We start from the raw sequence: 14616 nt of genomic DNA, 5'->3' as shown, positions 1-14616 counted from the left end.
TTTTTACGAGTGATGCGCCGCGGTCAAGCCGAAAAATGGAAATTTACCAGCGGGAGAAAGCCGGAGCACTATGGACTATCGGGAATCAGGCTACGCAGACGGCACGTTTATCAATACCAGTATTAGCATATGCAGTCGCTGAAAGATACTTTTGCTGCTCCCGCTATTGTCAAGCGGAACGCAGGTTGTAGAGTTTATCGAAGCTTGAACCTCCTTGAAGCAGCCCCGCCTCGCAGCGGCCCCCTCCTGCTGTCTGGACGAGGGTTAAGGGTTCGTGTCGGAGCGGCACAAAGCCGGAGAATATAAAGGTTGTCAAAGGAGACACGAGGGCAACCGCCCACTCCCTCTCCATCCTGGTCGCCATGACAACAGGATCTCCACGCAGCATCCCCCCCTTGTACATACAAATTCAGTTATTCACACACATGGACGCTAACAGGTTTGCGGTATTACTTACAGATGCGCACGCACGTACGCACTCGCTCGCTCACTCTGGCTCAAACTGATAGACCTCATGCCCACAAACACACACACACACACACACACACACATCCATGCATATGGCGCCTGTCCTCACACATTTACGCGTCCCTCCACAGACACGGGGCAGAAAGTGCTGAAGTTTTGAAGGCATTTAGATGAATAGATATTTCAAAGACTTGAAAGTTAAAATACAAAGCAACACTCCTGAAGTCCTCTCCTATTCTCTAGTTTCACTCACACAGTTGAACAAATAAACAGTTTTCTCAGCCTTTTTGCTGAGAAGGTACCCCTGGCGTCATTTATTTATTGATGTTTTCCCCCTTAAGACACAATGGGAATGATGGGAAGAAAAAAAAAAAGAAGAAGTGGTGAATAATTCAAGGAGAAGGGAGAGGACTCATTAAGATATCAGTGAGGGCTGGAGAGAAGACCAGAGAGGTGGGATTGAAGAAGGGGGGGGGGGGGGGGGGCAACAAAGAGAAAGAAGGCCAACACCGGTGGGAGATCAGAGGGGGGGGGGGCTGGTTAACAACAAAGTACACAACGAAAAGTCTGAAAAATTCATTGAAGGTGGAAACAAAGCAGAAGTGGGTGGATCGGGGGGGAAAGTGAAGCGAACATGCAGATGTGAAGAGAGGAAGATCTGGTCATGAGATCACTGACCAGTAAAAGCTTCGTAATGATCAAAATGGGGAGTTACTCTAGTGCCATAGTGTATCAGATTCCCTGTGTGTGTGTGTGTGTGTGTGTGTGTGTGTGTGTGTGTGTGTGTATCAGTGAAGATCAGCCTGCGTGTCAGCAGGGCAGCTAATCTCTCTCTTGTCAGCTAATGGAGGCACTCTCTCACTTTCTCTCTCTGTCTCTCTCTCTTTATCTCCACCTATCGCTCAATCTCTCAACCTCCAACGTGTTTTCCTATTGATAAATGATTCAGTAATGATGCCAGTGTGAGGCAGCTGATTACAGGAAATTGAAGTGTGTGGTATTGTAAACAAACAATAAACCAAGCGGATAAAGTCGAGAGGTTTGTTTGTTTTTTTTGCGGGAAGATAAAATAGGTTCAGTGTTGCACCACAATAAAAACATGCAAGAAAATATCTCCAGTCTTAAAAAAGAGGGGGGGGGGCAATAAATAAAGTGTGATACCCAAACAGCCAACACATGAATATCAACTCTCCTGACGCTGCTGCACGGCTGCTTGTGGGCGCTATTTGCTTCATTAGCAACGGCATCAGTCAGATTCTGTGCCTGCAGCACAAAGCGCGCTAATTACAGACACACCCTCCGTGTCATGCAGAAGATATAAAGTGTGATGCATGCAAACCCCCCCATACACACACACAACCTTACACTTGAGATAAGACGAGCTAAGTAAGGCCATAATGCCCTTCTTTGCACATGCGGTGATAAATATGTGCAGCTCATGAGCAAACGTCCTGTGGCAGAATGTTTTAATGTCCATACAGAGGAGAGTTAATGGCGTTAGCGCGAGTAACGAGGACCAATCATGACGTTATGAAATTACGTGGACGATCTATTAGGAGTGACCTTCACTCCTTCCCTCCCAGCTTCCTTTTACGCCTCTCGCTCCACCCCGCAGTCTCTCTCTCTCTCTCTTTATCTCTCACACTCAGCCTCTCCTCTTTTCTCCTACTCCTCCGGAGTGAATAGCTTTGCTTGTATTTCTTCCCATTCTGACGTGCATTTCGACCTTCGCTGCCACTTTTTTTTTATTATTATTATTTCTTCCACCTCTGTGACGACACACGGCCAGTGAGTCTCAGCGGCGATCCATCAGCGGCCATTCATCCCTTAGAGGGGAGAAATTAGAGGGGGATCAGACGGGTGGAGAGGAGATTTTATGTGCGAGTGTGCTGGTAAAGCCTTCGGGGATCAAACTGGAGCCAGGCGGGCCAGTTAAAAAGGAGCTGACATCAGTACAGTGCATGTCAGTGTGAGCCCAGGAACCAGATGCAGCAGCTTAACACAGTTTGAGACGACAAACCAGCTGCAAACGACACCAGAGGGGGGAAAGCAGCTACTGGAGCAGATGCTTGCACTTTATATTTATAAGTGACAAGAAAAAAAAAAACACACATATTTGTAATTCTATGAAGATTATTTTTTATTTTTTTCTCCAAACAGGTCACATTTGATATTCAAGCCAGCCATGCATAAATGCAGCATGAAGCAGTAGAAGAGAATATTGTGAGATCCTCCGGTGGGAGTCCGGTGAGCTTCAGGTGCGAGGGGCCTCAGTGCTCTTCTCAGTGTCTGGTTTGCATCAAGCGAAGCGTGTTTGGGGGGGGGGTGTTGGTTTGTGTTGGCTGCAGCAGGCAGTTGGTGTCTAAGGATGGGCAGTCAGTCAGTCTACAGACACGGGGGTGGGGGTGGGGGGGGTTAGGTCCCCTGGGTCAGGTGATAAGTGGCCCATATCGCGCTGCAGGACACAGCTGCCTGCCACTCCCGTGACACGTGAGGACACGTGGCCACATCCGCTGGGACAATGAGCACGGCACAACCTGGAGAGGAAGGCGGGGTGTGTGTACGTGACCTCCGACCTCCACACAAACGACAGCTCCGAGAGAGGACGCCGCGGGAGGAAAACCCGTTAAAAACCGGAGAGCACCGGCAAATTGTTTCATTTTCCTCATGTGAAATTGTGACTTGTCTTGTGCAGAAATCTCCCTTTTTCTGCATCTTCCACACCAGAGTTCCGTTTACATAACGTGTCTGAAAGATCAATTTTTGACTGAAAGCTTTCCTGCCGACAGCTTTCTGCTAAGATGTTGAAATGTGCCAGAAACATTTGTCAAGGTCTTCCTAGGTTGGATGTAATCCCGTCTTTTCCACCACTTCAGGGAAATGAGCTGCTGGCAGGGAAGGTCACACACATAGTGCTTCGCTAACACATTTGCATGGAAGAGGCCCAGAGACTCGACGACAGCGGGAAGCAGCAAGATATTTGCCTCCCGCTTTTTAAATCTGGGCTTGTGCTAACACGCTGGAGTCACACATTAAATTAGAGGAAGTCCATTAAGGAAAACATGTGACGCTCGCACTCGTGCACAAACTGCAAAAAGCTCACCGTTTTGTTCACGGACGAAATAAAATTAATGAATGCAATTAGGAGGGGGGAAAACTGCGCGAGTAAAAGCAATTATTCAACACAAATAACTGAGTGCAGTGTAAGTGGAGGAGACGAGGGTTTTGGAAAACCAGCTCATGAGACCTGGTGAATCATATCTTTGAAACAATTAACCAGGTCAGACATCGGCTTCTTCACAATCCCATTAACTTTGTTAAAAGTTGCAAAAGCAGCACTTCCCCTTAAGTGCTGCTCATCTAATCAAATACAAGGTCTTGTGGGGCTGAGAGAGGAGACGCAACATCTCTAAACACCGAGTAAATGTCTGTGGAGTGGGCGGAGAGGGAGGTGACGGTATGTGCATCGTGAGGAGCGACGACATGAGAGAAAAGAAAATTACTATTTTCAATATACTTGTACCTTCCAGCGGAATAAATGAAATCTAATTTTTTAAACGCAGACCGAATCAGAGGCCCTGCGCAGTAACATTTTTCTAACGTAAGTCAACCGTGCAGCCCTGGACACGAAGCAAAGCGCCATTTCATGTGAGCACTAACATTCTCAATGAGCACTGCTATTGATCTGTTTGTTGCTCAATATGGAAATTTCTTCTCCTCCTCCTGCTGTGCTTGCACTCCCCTCTTTACTCAGGCTTCACAGTCTCCCCATGTGTCGCCGTCAGAAGTCGTATTCTCCGTTATATTTATGTGCATCCAGCCGCCCTGTCGTTGGAATAAATCCTCGCTCTCTAGAAACAGACTTTGTAGTTCTTCAGCTCATAAAACGTTTATATCTGCGCCTCTTAAATACTTAAAAATCCTGCAGTCCGACAAGTCTTACATGTGATGTCCAGTGTGTGTGTGTGTGTGTGTTGCTTGTCTTTACATCAAAGTGTGGCATGCATGGCAAAGCCCAGGTATTTGAAATCTCATCCACACACACACATTTGGGTAATTGTCAAGTCAGTTTAAGGGGATTTGCCTGCTATTCAAATGAGGGCTGATGGAGGATAAAAGAGAAGAGAAGCGACGGGCGTCGGCACGGTGATACGACTTCTGGGCATCTTTCATGGCCTCGGCTAATTCATACACACCACCTGTGTGTGCACTTGTGTGGAAATGTGTGAGTGTGTTTACTTTGGCTGTGACAGGTCAGTATTGTTATGCATGACTCACTCTGTTTGTTGTGTACGTGGTCGCGGGGTGTGTGAGTGTGTGTGAGTGTGAGTGTGAGTGTGTGTGTCGATACCCCTGTCTCCCTTTTCTTTTCTCACCTCACTATCACCATGACAACCTCCTGACTCCAGCTCCGCAGCTCAGAGCAAATATTTCCGTCCCCTCCCCCTCCCACACGTTCACCCTTCTCACCCCATCCCCCCTCACACTCTCTCTCTCTCTCTCTCTCTCTCCCTCTCTCCCTCCATCCCTTCATCTCCAGTCTCCCATGTCTCCATCTCCTGCTCCTCTTCCTCCAGTTCCCCTGTTATGTCTTCGCGCTACTCCAAGTTGAAAGAGTGCCTCCTTCCTGACTGCCGTCTTTGCAGAAAGTCTACCTTTCATTTGCGCCCCTGTCTTCCTCTCGCTTCTGTTCTCTATTTCTGCTCCCCGCCGACTGCCTCTCACTCGTTCTATTACCAGTTTTTCTCTCTCTCAACGCCCACCTGTCCCATTCTACCAGCCAGTGTGCTTCCCTATAAATAAAAAAACCCCATCTGCACTGCACTACATCCTCATTACAACCGCGCCCACCAAGATCATACACAATGCAATTACAGGTAGGGTTTTATCAACCTCGACCATCAACCCTTCTGTGAAGCCAGAGAGAGACAAGCCAGTCTAAAGGGAAATTTGCAGGCTGGCACAGCCACGGCATCAGTCCCGCAACCCTAAGTGGCCGACTAACTCCCATCGCATCTGTTATCGTTATCATCAGCAAACCGCTTCTGCTCTGTAACTAAATCCAATCATTACCAATGGAGTCCGCTGCGGAGTCGTATTAAGGCGGAGCCGCCCGTGCACTCCGACAGAGGAGGGCCGCGCTCCATCAAAGGCTGCAGTGTTATCAGAGGCGTGCAGCCCCGTCTGTGCTGCAGACCCCCGTTAACCCCCCCCCCAACATGTCTCCATCCCCTCCGTGCACCAGTGTGTTGCGGTGCAATGAGATCAAGGACGTGACATTTTCCGGAACGCGCACCAATTTCCAGCGAGGCGATATGAAAGAGGGGAAAACAGACAACCTGTTCCGTCCCGGCCGTGTTCGCTTCAGTCTGTGTGTGTGTGTGTGCGTCACCACGCGTCAGACGTTTAAAGAGAATGACAAGCGTATCTGGCTTTTATAATATCTATTCCAGGAGGGAGACGGCGTGAATAAGCAAAAAAAAAAATGAAGAAGAAGAGAAGTGAAAAAGCCTCTTCATCTTCTCTCTATTTATATTGTTTTGCAGAGTTTCACGGCTCATCTCCGACCTCCTCCTGAATCATATCATCTTCTGTGCTCTCATCATCTTCCTCCTGGGGTTTTTTGTTCGGCAGAAACAGAAGCCCCAGCTGTGGCCACATTCCTACCACCGTCTCTCTTCTCTCTTTTCCTCCCAGTTTGCGGCAATTATGAGAAGTGACAGAAAGGGCTTGTCTTCAATTCCGGTGAAAGAGGGGAAGAAAGCCGAAGGAATGGAGGCGATGCGGCGGTGACCTTTGCCTGCGGCGAAACAACCCAGATGAGATTTTCGAGGAGAACGAGACCGACGAGGTCTGACACGCCACATCTATACTGTACGGGAACGCAGATGCTCGCACACACACACACACACAACTGTTGAAGCTCCACCCAGTCAGCGGCCTACAGACACACACCTTGGCGTGGAGAAAATAGACCCGCAGCAATATTCAGGTGCACTTAATCCCCAGCCACAGAGTCGGATATCTAAATCATCTCCATCCCATGATAGCAACAGCTTAAAAGATGCCGACGGTGCTGCTTCCTTATATAGGACTCCCACACAGCTTGTCAGCAAGTCCTGCCAGCCGGCGCCACACCAACAAACACACGGCTTTAAGCATGACGGCGCTTCCTGAAAACACCCTCTTTGCTTTCATTCAAAGTGAGAGAAGAAACCAGCCCCCCCCCCCCCCCCCCCATTGACACTTGTGGAGGCGGATGGGCCCCGCAGGAAGGCCGAGGAGGGGCCACAACACCCGGACGGCGACGAACAACCCTGTCACTAACCTTCACTGTCGTCTCAGCCGCCGGCCGAGACCGAGACCGAGACCGAGACAGTCACTGTACGTATAAATAAGACCCAGACTGTCTGGGAAAGAGAGAGAAAAGACAGAAGACGCGACTGAAACAAGTATTAATGTCATCATTTGGAACGGTGAACACATGCTGATCTCATCCTCCATTGGGTGTGCAGGTGTGTGTGTGTGTGTGTGTGTGTGTGAGCCCGCCAGGCGTGCATCTGCCTCTGCATCACACTGACATTTTAATCACAACAGGATCCCTGTCCTTTACCTCCTCTCTGTATCCTCCTCACTTCATCTCTCCATCTCTGAACAGGGTGAAACTTTAACGCATCAATCAGCAATAATATTGGATTTTCTTGTTTTGTTTTGTTTTTTTTAAGTCATCCTCTCTCCTCCATCCCATGCTGCACAAAGCCTGCAGGAAGAGACGTTGCTTACGTGTATAATTACCTAATTAGGCTTGTTAACAATGTCTGGCCTCCCTCTCTCTCTTTCTTGATCTCCATGTGGTTGAGCTTCTGCTCTTCATCTTTTCTCGCTTCATCTCCCCTCCTTTCCCCTCCTGTGACATCTGCACCCCCCGAATAAATCTATTTTCCCCTCTTGTTGCTCCCGTGTTTTCTCTTGGGGATTTCCCCTTTTATCTCCTCCTCACGTTGACGGGAAGCCTCGCCCCGGCGCCTCCTTATCGCCTCCTGCCACATCGGTAAATCTCCCGTTCGGGGGAAGATTTCAATAAATGATTCACACACACACACACACAAAAAAAAAAATTGTCCCATCAAGTGGGCCCTGCAAGTTTGGCCACAAATACAACTGGATTGTTCCCGCTGCGCGGCGGCTGATGGAAACAGACAGTTTTGTAGCCAAATGTGGAGCCTCATTATATCAGTGTGAGCCTCCCTGCACCAGCACGCCCAATTACCCCTAATCAATCCACAGAGCTCAAACTCGGAACAGCGGCCCCCCCACCGCCCGGGTTGGAAAAAAAAAAAGAAAAACTCCTTCAGACGAAGCCAACGGGAACAGAGACGGCGGCGTCTCCAGGTAGGAAGTGTGGCGGCGAGCGTGGCCCGATTCACTCCGGCAACCGACAGAGGAAGGATGGATGAGGAGAGGGATGTGGGTCAGGAGCGACCGGGAAAAAAAATCAGGTTGCGTAAACCCACACCCTCTGAAATCATACGTGTAAATCATTTGAAAACACGGCCAAACAAATATAACGAGGTGGAGAAACATCGCGAAATACGCTGGGCAGAGGGGGAAAAAACTGCCAGAATGAAACATGTTTGTTTTCTTCAGCATCACTTTTAAGCGCCTCAGTTTGGCGTTTCCAAGCGGCGTATTAATATTTGACGAATAGTTTATAACACTTTGTAATGTATTATGCAGATGCGAAGATATATTTTAGGCGTTGACTTATGCGCGGTATTTATATATATCTTCAAAAAAGAGAGAGAGAGAAAATAACTCAACTTCACAAACATCAGATACACAGTTTTTTACTTCATTTGTATTCTCTTTGCATGTAACTGCTCCTGCCACACTGAGGGGAAGGGGGGGAGGTTGATTTTTGTTTATTTTTCATTTGAAATTCATGTTAAATGCAGTCTAAACTCAAAATGTTGATCTTAGCATTTACAAGTGTGTCTTGAGATAACTTTGTTGGGGGTTTTTTTAAAGCGTCTGACTTACCTTCCTGCATTTCAGGCAAAATTTCTGACTGTAAATGTCCCTGTCAGTTGTGTCTTTGTCCTGTGGTGTATCCACCTTCATGGAGTAATCGTATTTCCTTCATGGATTTTTTTTTCACTATTTCAACTTTATTCCTCGAATGCAAAAAAAATGCTATTTCCATAACGCGGCCCTGATGTTGCCGCCGTGACGTCCCACTCTGCACTCTGAGAGAAGACGCCTCCCACGCAGCAAAAGCAGGAAGTGAGCGAACGCCACTGATGTTCAGCACATTTGGAAGAGCACCTTTTCTCTAAATCTCATCCTCCGCTTCCGTCGCCTCTGACATTTTCTTCCTCCTTGACATTTTTTCACTTTAATCTCTTTCACCAGTTTCCTTTCTCTTACAGCCCCCCCCCACCCCCATCCTCTTTGTCTCCAGGCCTCTTGTCTGACATTACCCTGCCTTAACCCCGCGCGACCCGCCCGTCTGCTCTCCTGCAGCCACGGCCTGCATGCAAGGCGGTGGGCGGAGTGTGTAATAGGATGGCACAGTAGGTGAGATTAAATTAGGCCAGTGTATGGGGATTACAACCCACTCAAAACCTGATCCCCCTCCCACTCCCTGTAATCCAACCCTAATGAATATATCATGGCTGACACAGCAGATAAAACCGCCTCCAAGGAAACTACAGTCACAACATCACGGAGACGAACGCGGACGGACGCTTCACTCGAATCACCTGCGGCGACGCTCGCGTCGGTTCGAGTGCGTCGGGTTTCGCGCGCCGTCTCTTTCTGCTGCGTTTCATTCAAACGGAGTGTCGGCGAAGACGAGGGGGGGGGGAGTCAAGTGAAACCAAATCAATGCCGTTGGATGTAAATACTGTAAATAAATAAGCGCAGCAGTGTGGGAAGACGGCGTGTCACTCACTCACTTCAGACGGTAGCTGGCGAGAGGATTCTCTCCCATATCGAGTGGATTTTCTACCAGTCCGCCCGTCTCCAGAGCATTTTTGAACCGTGAGTCATGTTGACACACTAATGGCGGCGGCTGCCACGCAAGGAGCAGGTGGTTCAGCCTCTTGGAAAAAGTAGATTTTAGGCATTTGGACGACTCACATTTGAACTTCAAATGCTCCGTATCCATGGGAACCGAATTCCCCAGGATGTCTTCTTTCTCGAATCGAGAAGAAATTCTGAAATCCAGTCAAAGGCCAATTGTTTCATCATTGAACTGTGACTTCAAAGGGTCAAGAAAACCTGATTCCCTCAGACTTGGCACCAAAGGCTCGGAGACGCGCGTTTAAGAACTCGCTCGGTTGAATAATTTGCACAGTTTTGCGAAGCGCCGCGTCGCTCGGCGAGATCCTGAATGTGCTTCGGCGGCGTGGAAGCACTCCAGGAAGGAAAATCACCTCTGAAGGCGCTCCAGTCTTTCACAGAGCAAAATGAAACATGTCAGCTACACGACTGTGATCACGCCGCGGTGCCAGAATCGTAAACGCCTTTCAGGAGAACTTCCCCGGCTTTGGCGGGACAAATCTAACACGCGGCACATCAAAGATCCCGACTACGTAATGCCACTTGCGCAACAGATGCATCTGGAATTGCGATGTGACGCCTCTGCACTTGGAGGTCCAGGCTGACTGGGAGTTTAACTGTGTCAAAAGGGGGGGGATAAAAAGAAAGATGAAAGTCATGCCAAGGACACAGAGCGATGTTGTCCAAGAAGAAACTAACGAGAAAAACACAGTAAGCCACAGATTAAGAGCAAAAAAAAGAAAAAAAAGAAATTCAACAGTATTTCTAAAATCCTCCAAAGCCTCAGCAGAGCATGATGTAACGTGAAGCCAAGCGGCAGCTCTGTAGTCGCCGACAGACCGGAGATGTATCATACCCCCTCAAGTTTCATTAAAAATGCAGCCGGCCTCTCGGCAACAAATCAATAAATTAGTAAACCAATGCAGCCGCGTCTCCTCAATAAACAGCCGGTAATGAAAGCCAGAAGTGAACGACGACGCGCCAATTCCCCGAAGAGTCGCGATACGGTCAGCGAGGTCAGATATGCTGTCAATACTGGAAAATACATACATTCATTTATGGATAAGGACCAACATTCGCCATTCGCCAGCATGGAATTTTTAAAAACAGCGGAGGAGATGATCTCTGAGGTAATCAGAGGGGGGGGGGGGGGGGGGTCACACCAACATCTGTTGCTTCCCCTGCAGCAAAGCATGTCAGAACTGTGTGTTGTGTTAATAATGGAGACCCGGAACTGCCCATAGGTGTGAATGTAAACCGTTGACGTGACTTTCAAGTGAAAACACAAAACATTTGTTGTGTTTTCTGTGTCTGTTTACACTAAAACAACTTTTTGATCATCGGTTCCCTGGGTAAAACGTTTCCAACATGTCCCCCCCATAGAGGGAAACACAACTTTAATTCAACCTTCTGCACATGCTCAGTAGATGCACAATAACAACGTTTGCCTCCAGTGTCATGACTCCCAGTCCGCGTTCTCCTGGGACTTGGTGGTTTTATTGTTTTATTATCACTGTAGTAACAGTCCGACTTGGTCGCCTGTCCATTCCAATGAGTGCGAGCATTGCTAGTGTTTATATGGTTCTCTGCACACGTGTACGGACAAGCAACAGCGCCGACCCTTGGTTTAGCCCGCAAACTACAATCATTTTCACCAATTTCTGCCATTTGCATGTAAGTAGAAAATAATTTTCAAAACGCTGGCGTGTAAATGCCAAATTTTTTGGGAAAGGAAAACACCAAAACGGAGCGTTTTCACTTGAAAATGAGTGTTTGTCCCGGCGAGTGAACAAAGCTCTCAAACGTAATCAGCCGGGGGTCCGCTCAACCCCCTCCTCCGCTCGGAATGGGATAAAGTGCTATAGAACATAGGCGGATGATAACAAACCAGCTGGCAAAATTAAAACATGTCAACATTAAGCTGACGCCCGCAGACGGTTACTGCACATTAACCTCCCCTGCTAATCGTTTGATGGTGTGAGATTTATCAGATTTAATGTTTTGACCTCAATAAACAGTTTACATGGTCCAAACAACAAATATATCAATAGTAGGTTTGAGAGGAACAAATAACCTGGAACGTTCCCCCTTTGGAACTCTAGAAACTCACAGGTTGACATATTTTAATTGAGCTTGAAGCATTTTAAATTGCAGGCTGAAGTGATTATACTGTACATGATAAGATTTTTCAAGGGTTTAGCCACAGGGATGCTTAAAAAAAATCATTTTCGCAGTTCGATTCATCCTTGGATTTTATGTGCGGATGACCTTATTGGAGGTTATTTCAGCATTGAAGCAGTGAATTTTCAATTCATCAAACAAAACTGTTTCCTTTCAAATTTTAAACTTGGGAAGAAACCAATGAAATCCACTTTTTGCTGGCGTTCTGAGCTTATCGCCGCGGCGACGACGTTTGGGCTCAGCTCGGTCTTCAGATTCCGTCCTTAGGGACGACGAGACGAGACGCCGGGGGAGAATCGGTGGGCGATTTATTAACTTTAATTCATAACTTCATTTCGAAGCAATCCCGAAGCCATTAAAGTTACAGACTTATTTTATGTGCCTCATAAACGGCGACACCAGATACTTGACACGACGGACCACAAATGAAATCCGAGAACCATTTGATGCATAATTAAAGGAAATTCATTCATCTCTTACTGGATTCTGTTAATTGTGAGTGAAGTGCACACGCACACACACACACACGCACACACACACGCACGCAAATTGTGGAAAAACATGGCAGACAATTGACAGAAGGCTTTACAGAGACAGATGCGTGCTGTTGGGCAACACGGCGGACAGAGAGTCGCTTTAGTCTAATTATAGCCTCTGATGTGGACAAGAAAGCCTCTTTGACGGCGGCGACTCGTCCGGAAGGGGCGGCGTGGACGCGGAGGGGATTTCTCTGGGCCGCCGGGACAAAGATGTAATTTTGTCAGAGGCAGAGAAAACGTGTGGGGGAGGGAAGAGGCGCAAAAAGTTTAATATCTCCCCCGATTCATATTCAATGCGCCGCTTTATTGGTTTGACTTTTAAAAAAAATGTGCATTTTAGAAATGGAATTCACAGACATTGAACACTTTTGTGTATCAAAATAATACAATAACGTGATAAACGGAGGGCGTTTTTTTTTTTTTTTTTTTTTTAATTGTCTCATTTCGAGATTTGTTTTCCGAGGCCTCCCAGTTTCCTTATTGGTTTGCCAGTAATTAATTCCTCTCCTGGTTTGGAGTAATATCCACGATGGGGGTTCCAGTTTTGTAATTTTAACTGCCAATATCACATTTGTCTTCTCGGGGGAATTCAACCATCTTCCCTCCCTCATACCATCACTTGTAATAAGGTAATTCACTCTGCCAAATTAAATTCATTTCCATACATGACGCCTCTATTTGCGCCTGGGTCTCTGCCACAGGTTTGATCGTATAACAGATTTATGGGTCTTTGTCTGGAAGCCTCTTTCTGGGAGAGCTAATAGGAGCTCCAGTCATCCTTTTGATTAAGATGTGGTTTCCTCTGTCCACACAAGCGACGCTGAGGTGACGCCAAACAACAGGAGCAACAGGGCGAGCGGGGTGGGAACAAAGAGGCAGTGAAGGGAAACGGATCAGGTTCCAGAGGTCTCGTCCGTCTGAGATTCACGACGCGACGACTCGCTCCCCGGTCGCCACCGCGACGGGAACAAGCCATCCCATCATGACGGTCCCCCTTCCACCTCGCCTCCGTCTTCCAAAACGGCCTTTAAATCAATCCTTTCCCTCCCCGCCCCTCTCATCTCACCTCTGCAAATTTCAATCTCCTCCTATAGGCTGGCCTCCTTCCCGCTCCTCCTCCATTCTCTATAATCATTTACCCACGGCCGGCCCGTCAATCCCCGTGACACTCGGCTCCCTTAAATCACCGCAACGTATTCCCCCACCAAACCCCGACAGCATGTCGACACGATCCCCGCTTGACACCCAGTGGGTCGACTCCCATCTGCACAGTCTGAATCAAACAGCCTCAGCAAAGAGGAAGGGGGGTTGTGGAGGGGGGGGGGGACTCTCCTTATTGACATCCTACTGAAGGTGCGCGAGTTTCCAGAGCTAAACACAAGCAGCTGAAAAGATAAACTCGGGGGAGTTCGGCAGAAAGCCTTTGAATTTGCGCCCGCGAGTTTGTAACTTTACAAGAATGTCTCTCGGAGGAGGATGAAACGGGAGAGCGGACATGAAAGTGTTATTGTTGACACGCGCGCCTCAGACACACTTCTCCCTACTTAACCCTTACTTTACCCCGCCGCACGCTTTTAACGGCTGAATCCGAGCGGGGGGGGGGAAAGTGACGGGCGGCGTCTTTTGATCAGGAGCAGACGCTTAAGTAATCAGGCCAGGGAGGGAACGCTGGGGAATCTTTAATTTGGCGCACTGCAACAGGATTTCTGCAGCGTGTTTCTTTTGGAGTCGCAAAAAAAGGAGTGCGTGTGTGTGTGTGTGTGCGTGTGTGTGTGTGTGTGTGTGCTTGGTGAGCCGGATGACTGACAAAGAAGCCTGGAGGCTATAACAGGTGGCTAAGGAGCGAAGGGCCGCTCTACCTCAGAGCTGCTCCTGACTGCGAGCAGATCACTTCTCTCCTCCTACACAACTCCAGCGCTTCACTTCGTCCTGGACCGAAGGCGGTTTGGACGCCGGCCAGATATTGTCATGCTACGGGAAAGGAGAAAAAAAAAAAAAAAGCATGAATATCTTAGCGCAGGCATCGTGAGGCTCCATCTTCAGCCCTGCATACAACCTTCCTCAGTCACAGGCTTTGCCTTATCTGTGAATACCAATCCTCTTTTTGACCTTCAGTTTTTATGGTTCTTCTTCTTTCTTCGTCCCCGGTGACCTTGCCCTTTCTATCCCCCACTTTATTCTCTCTCCCTCGGCCCCTGTCAGAACCCGTATCTGTGGATATGCATTAAAGGGCCCGCCGAGTGGTTTCGCCTCTCAACGACAGTCCATGTTTCTCCACTTCTCTCTCTCTTCTTTTTTTTTATGTTTATGTTGCTTACGCCGTCCTCCCCCTTGTCTTTTCATTGCACATCCTTCCCTCCTGTCC

The 14616-nt window shown here is 48.1% G+C and overlaps 1 protein-coding gene across 3 annotated transcripts in view; it reads right to left on the bottom strand.

The window, feature by feature from the left end:
* l1cama (L1 cell adhesion molecule, paralog a) overlaps positions 1-14616 on the bottom strand; it is a 40862-nt gene that overhangs the window by 23915 nt on the left and 2331 nt on the right. For 2 of the 3 annotated variants that reach the window (XM_080497342.1, XM_080497344.1), the window contains exon 2: positions 14111-14222. The exons of the other annotated variant lie outside the window; for it this stretch is intronic. The gene's annotated coding sequence lies outside the window, so the exon portion shown is untranslated. The remainder of the gene's footprint in view (positions 1-14110; positions 14223-14616) is intronic. 3 annotated transcript variants of the gene reach the window in all.

The sequence above is a fragment of the Blennius ocellaris genome (genome assembly GCF_963422515.1).
Source record: "Blennius ocellaris genome assembly, chromosome: 5".
NCBI lineage: Eukaryota > Metazoa > Chordata > Actinopteri > Blenniiformes > Blenniidae > Blennius > Blennius ocellaris.
Note: the sequence above shows the minus strand (reverse complement) of the source record. Positions and strands in the feature narration are given on the sequence as shown.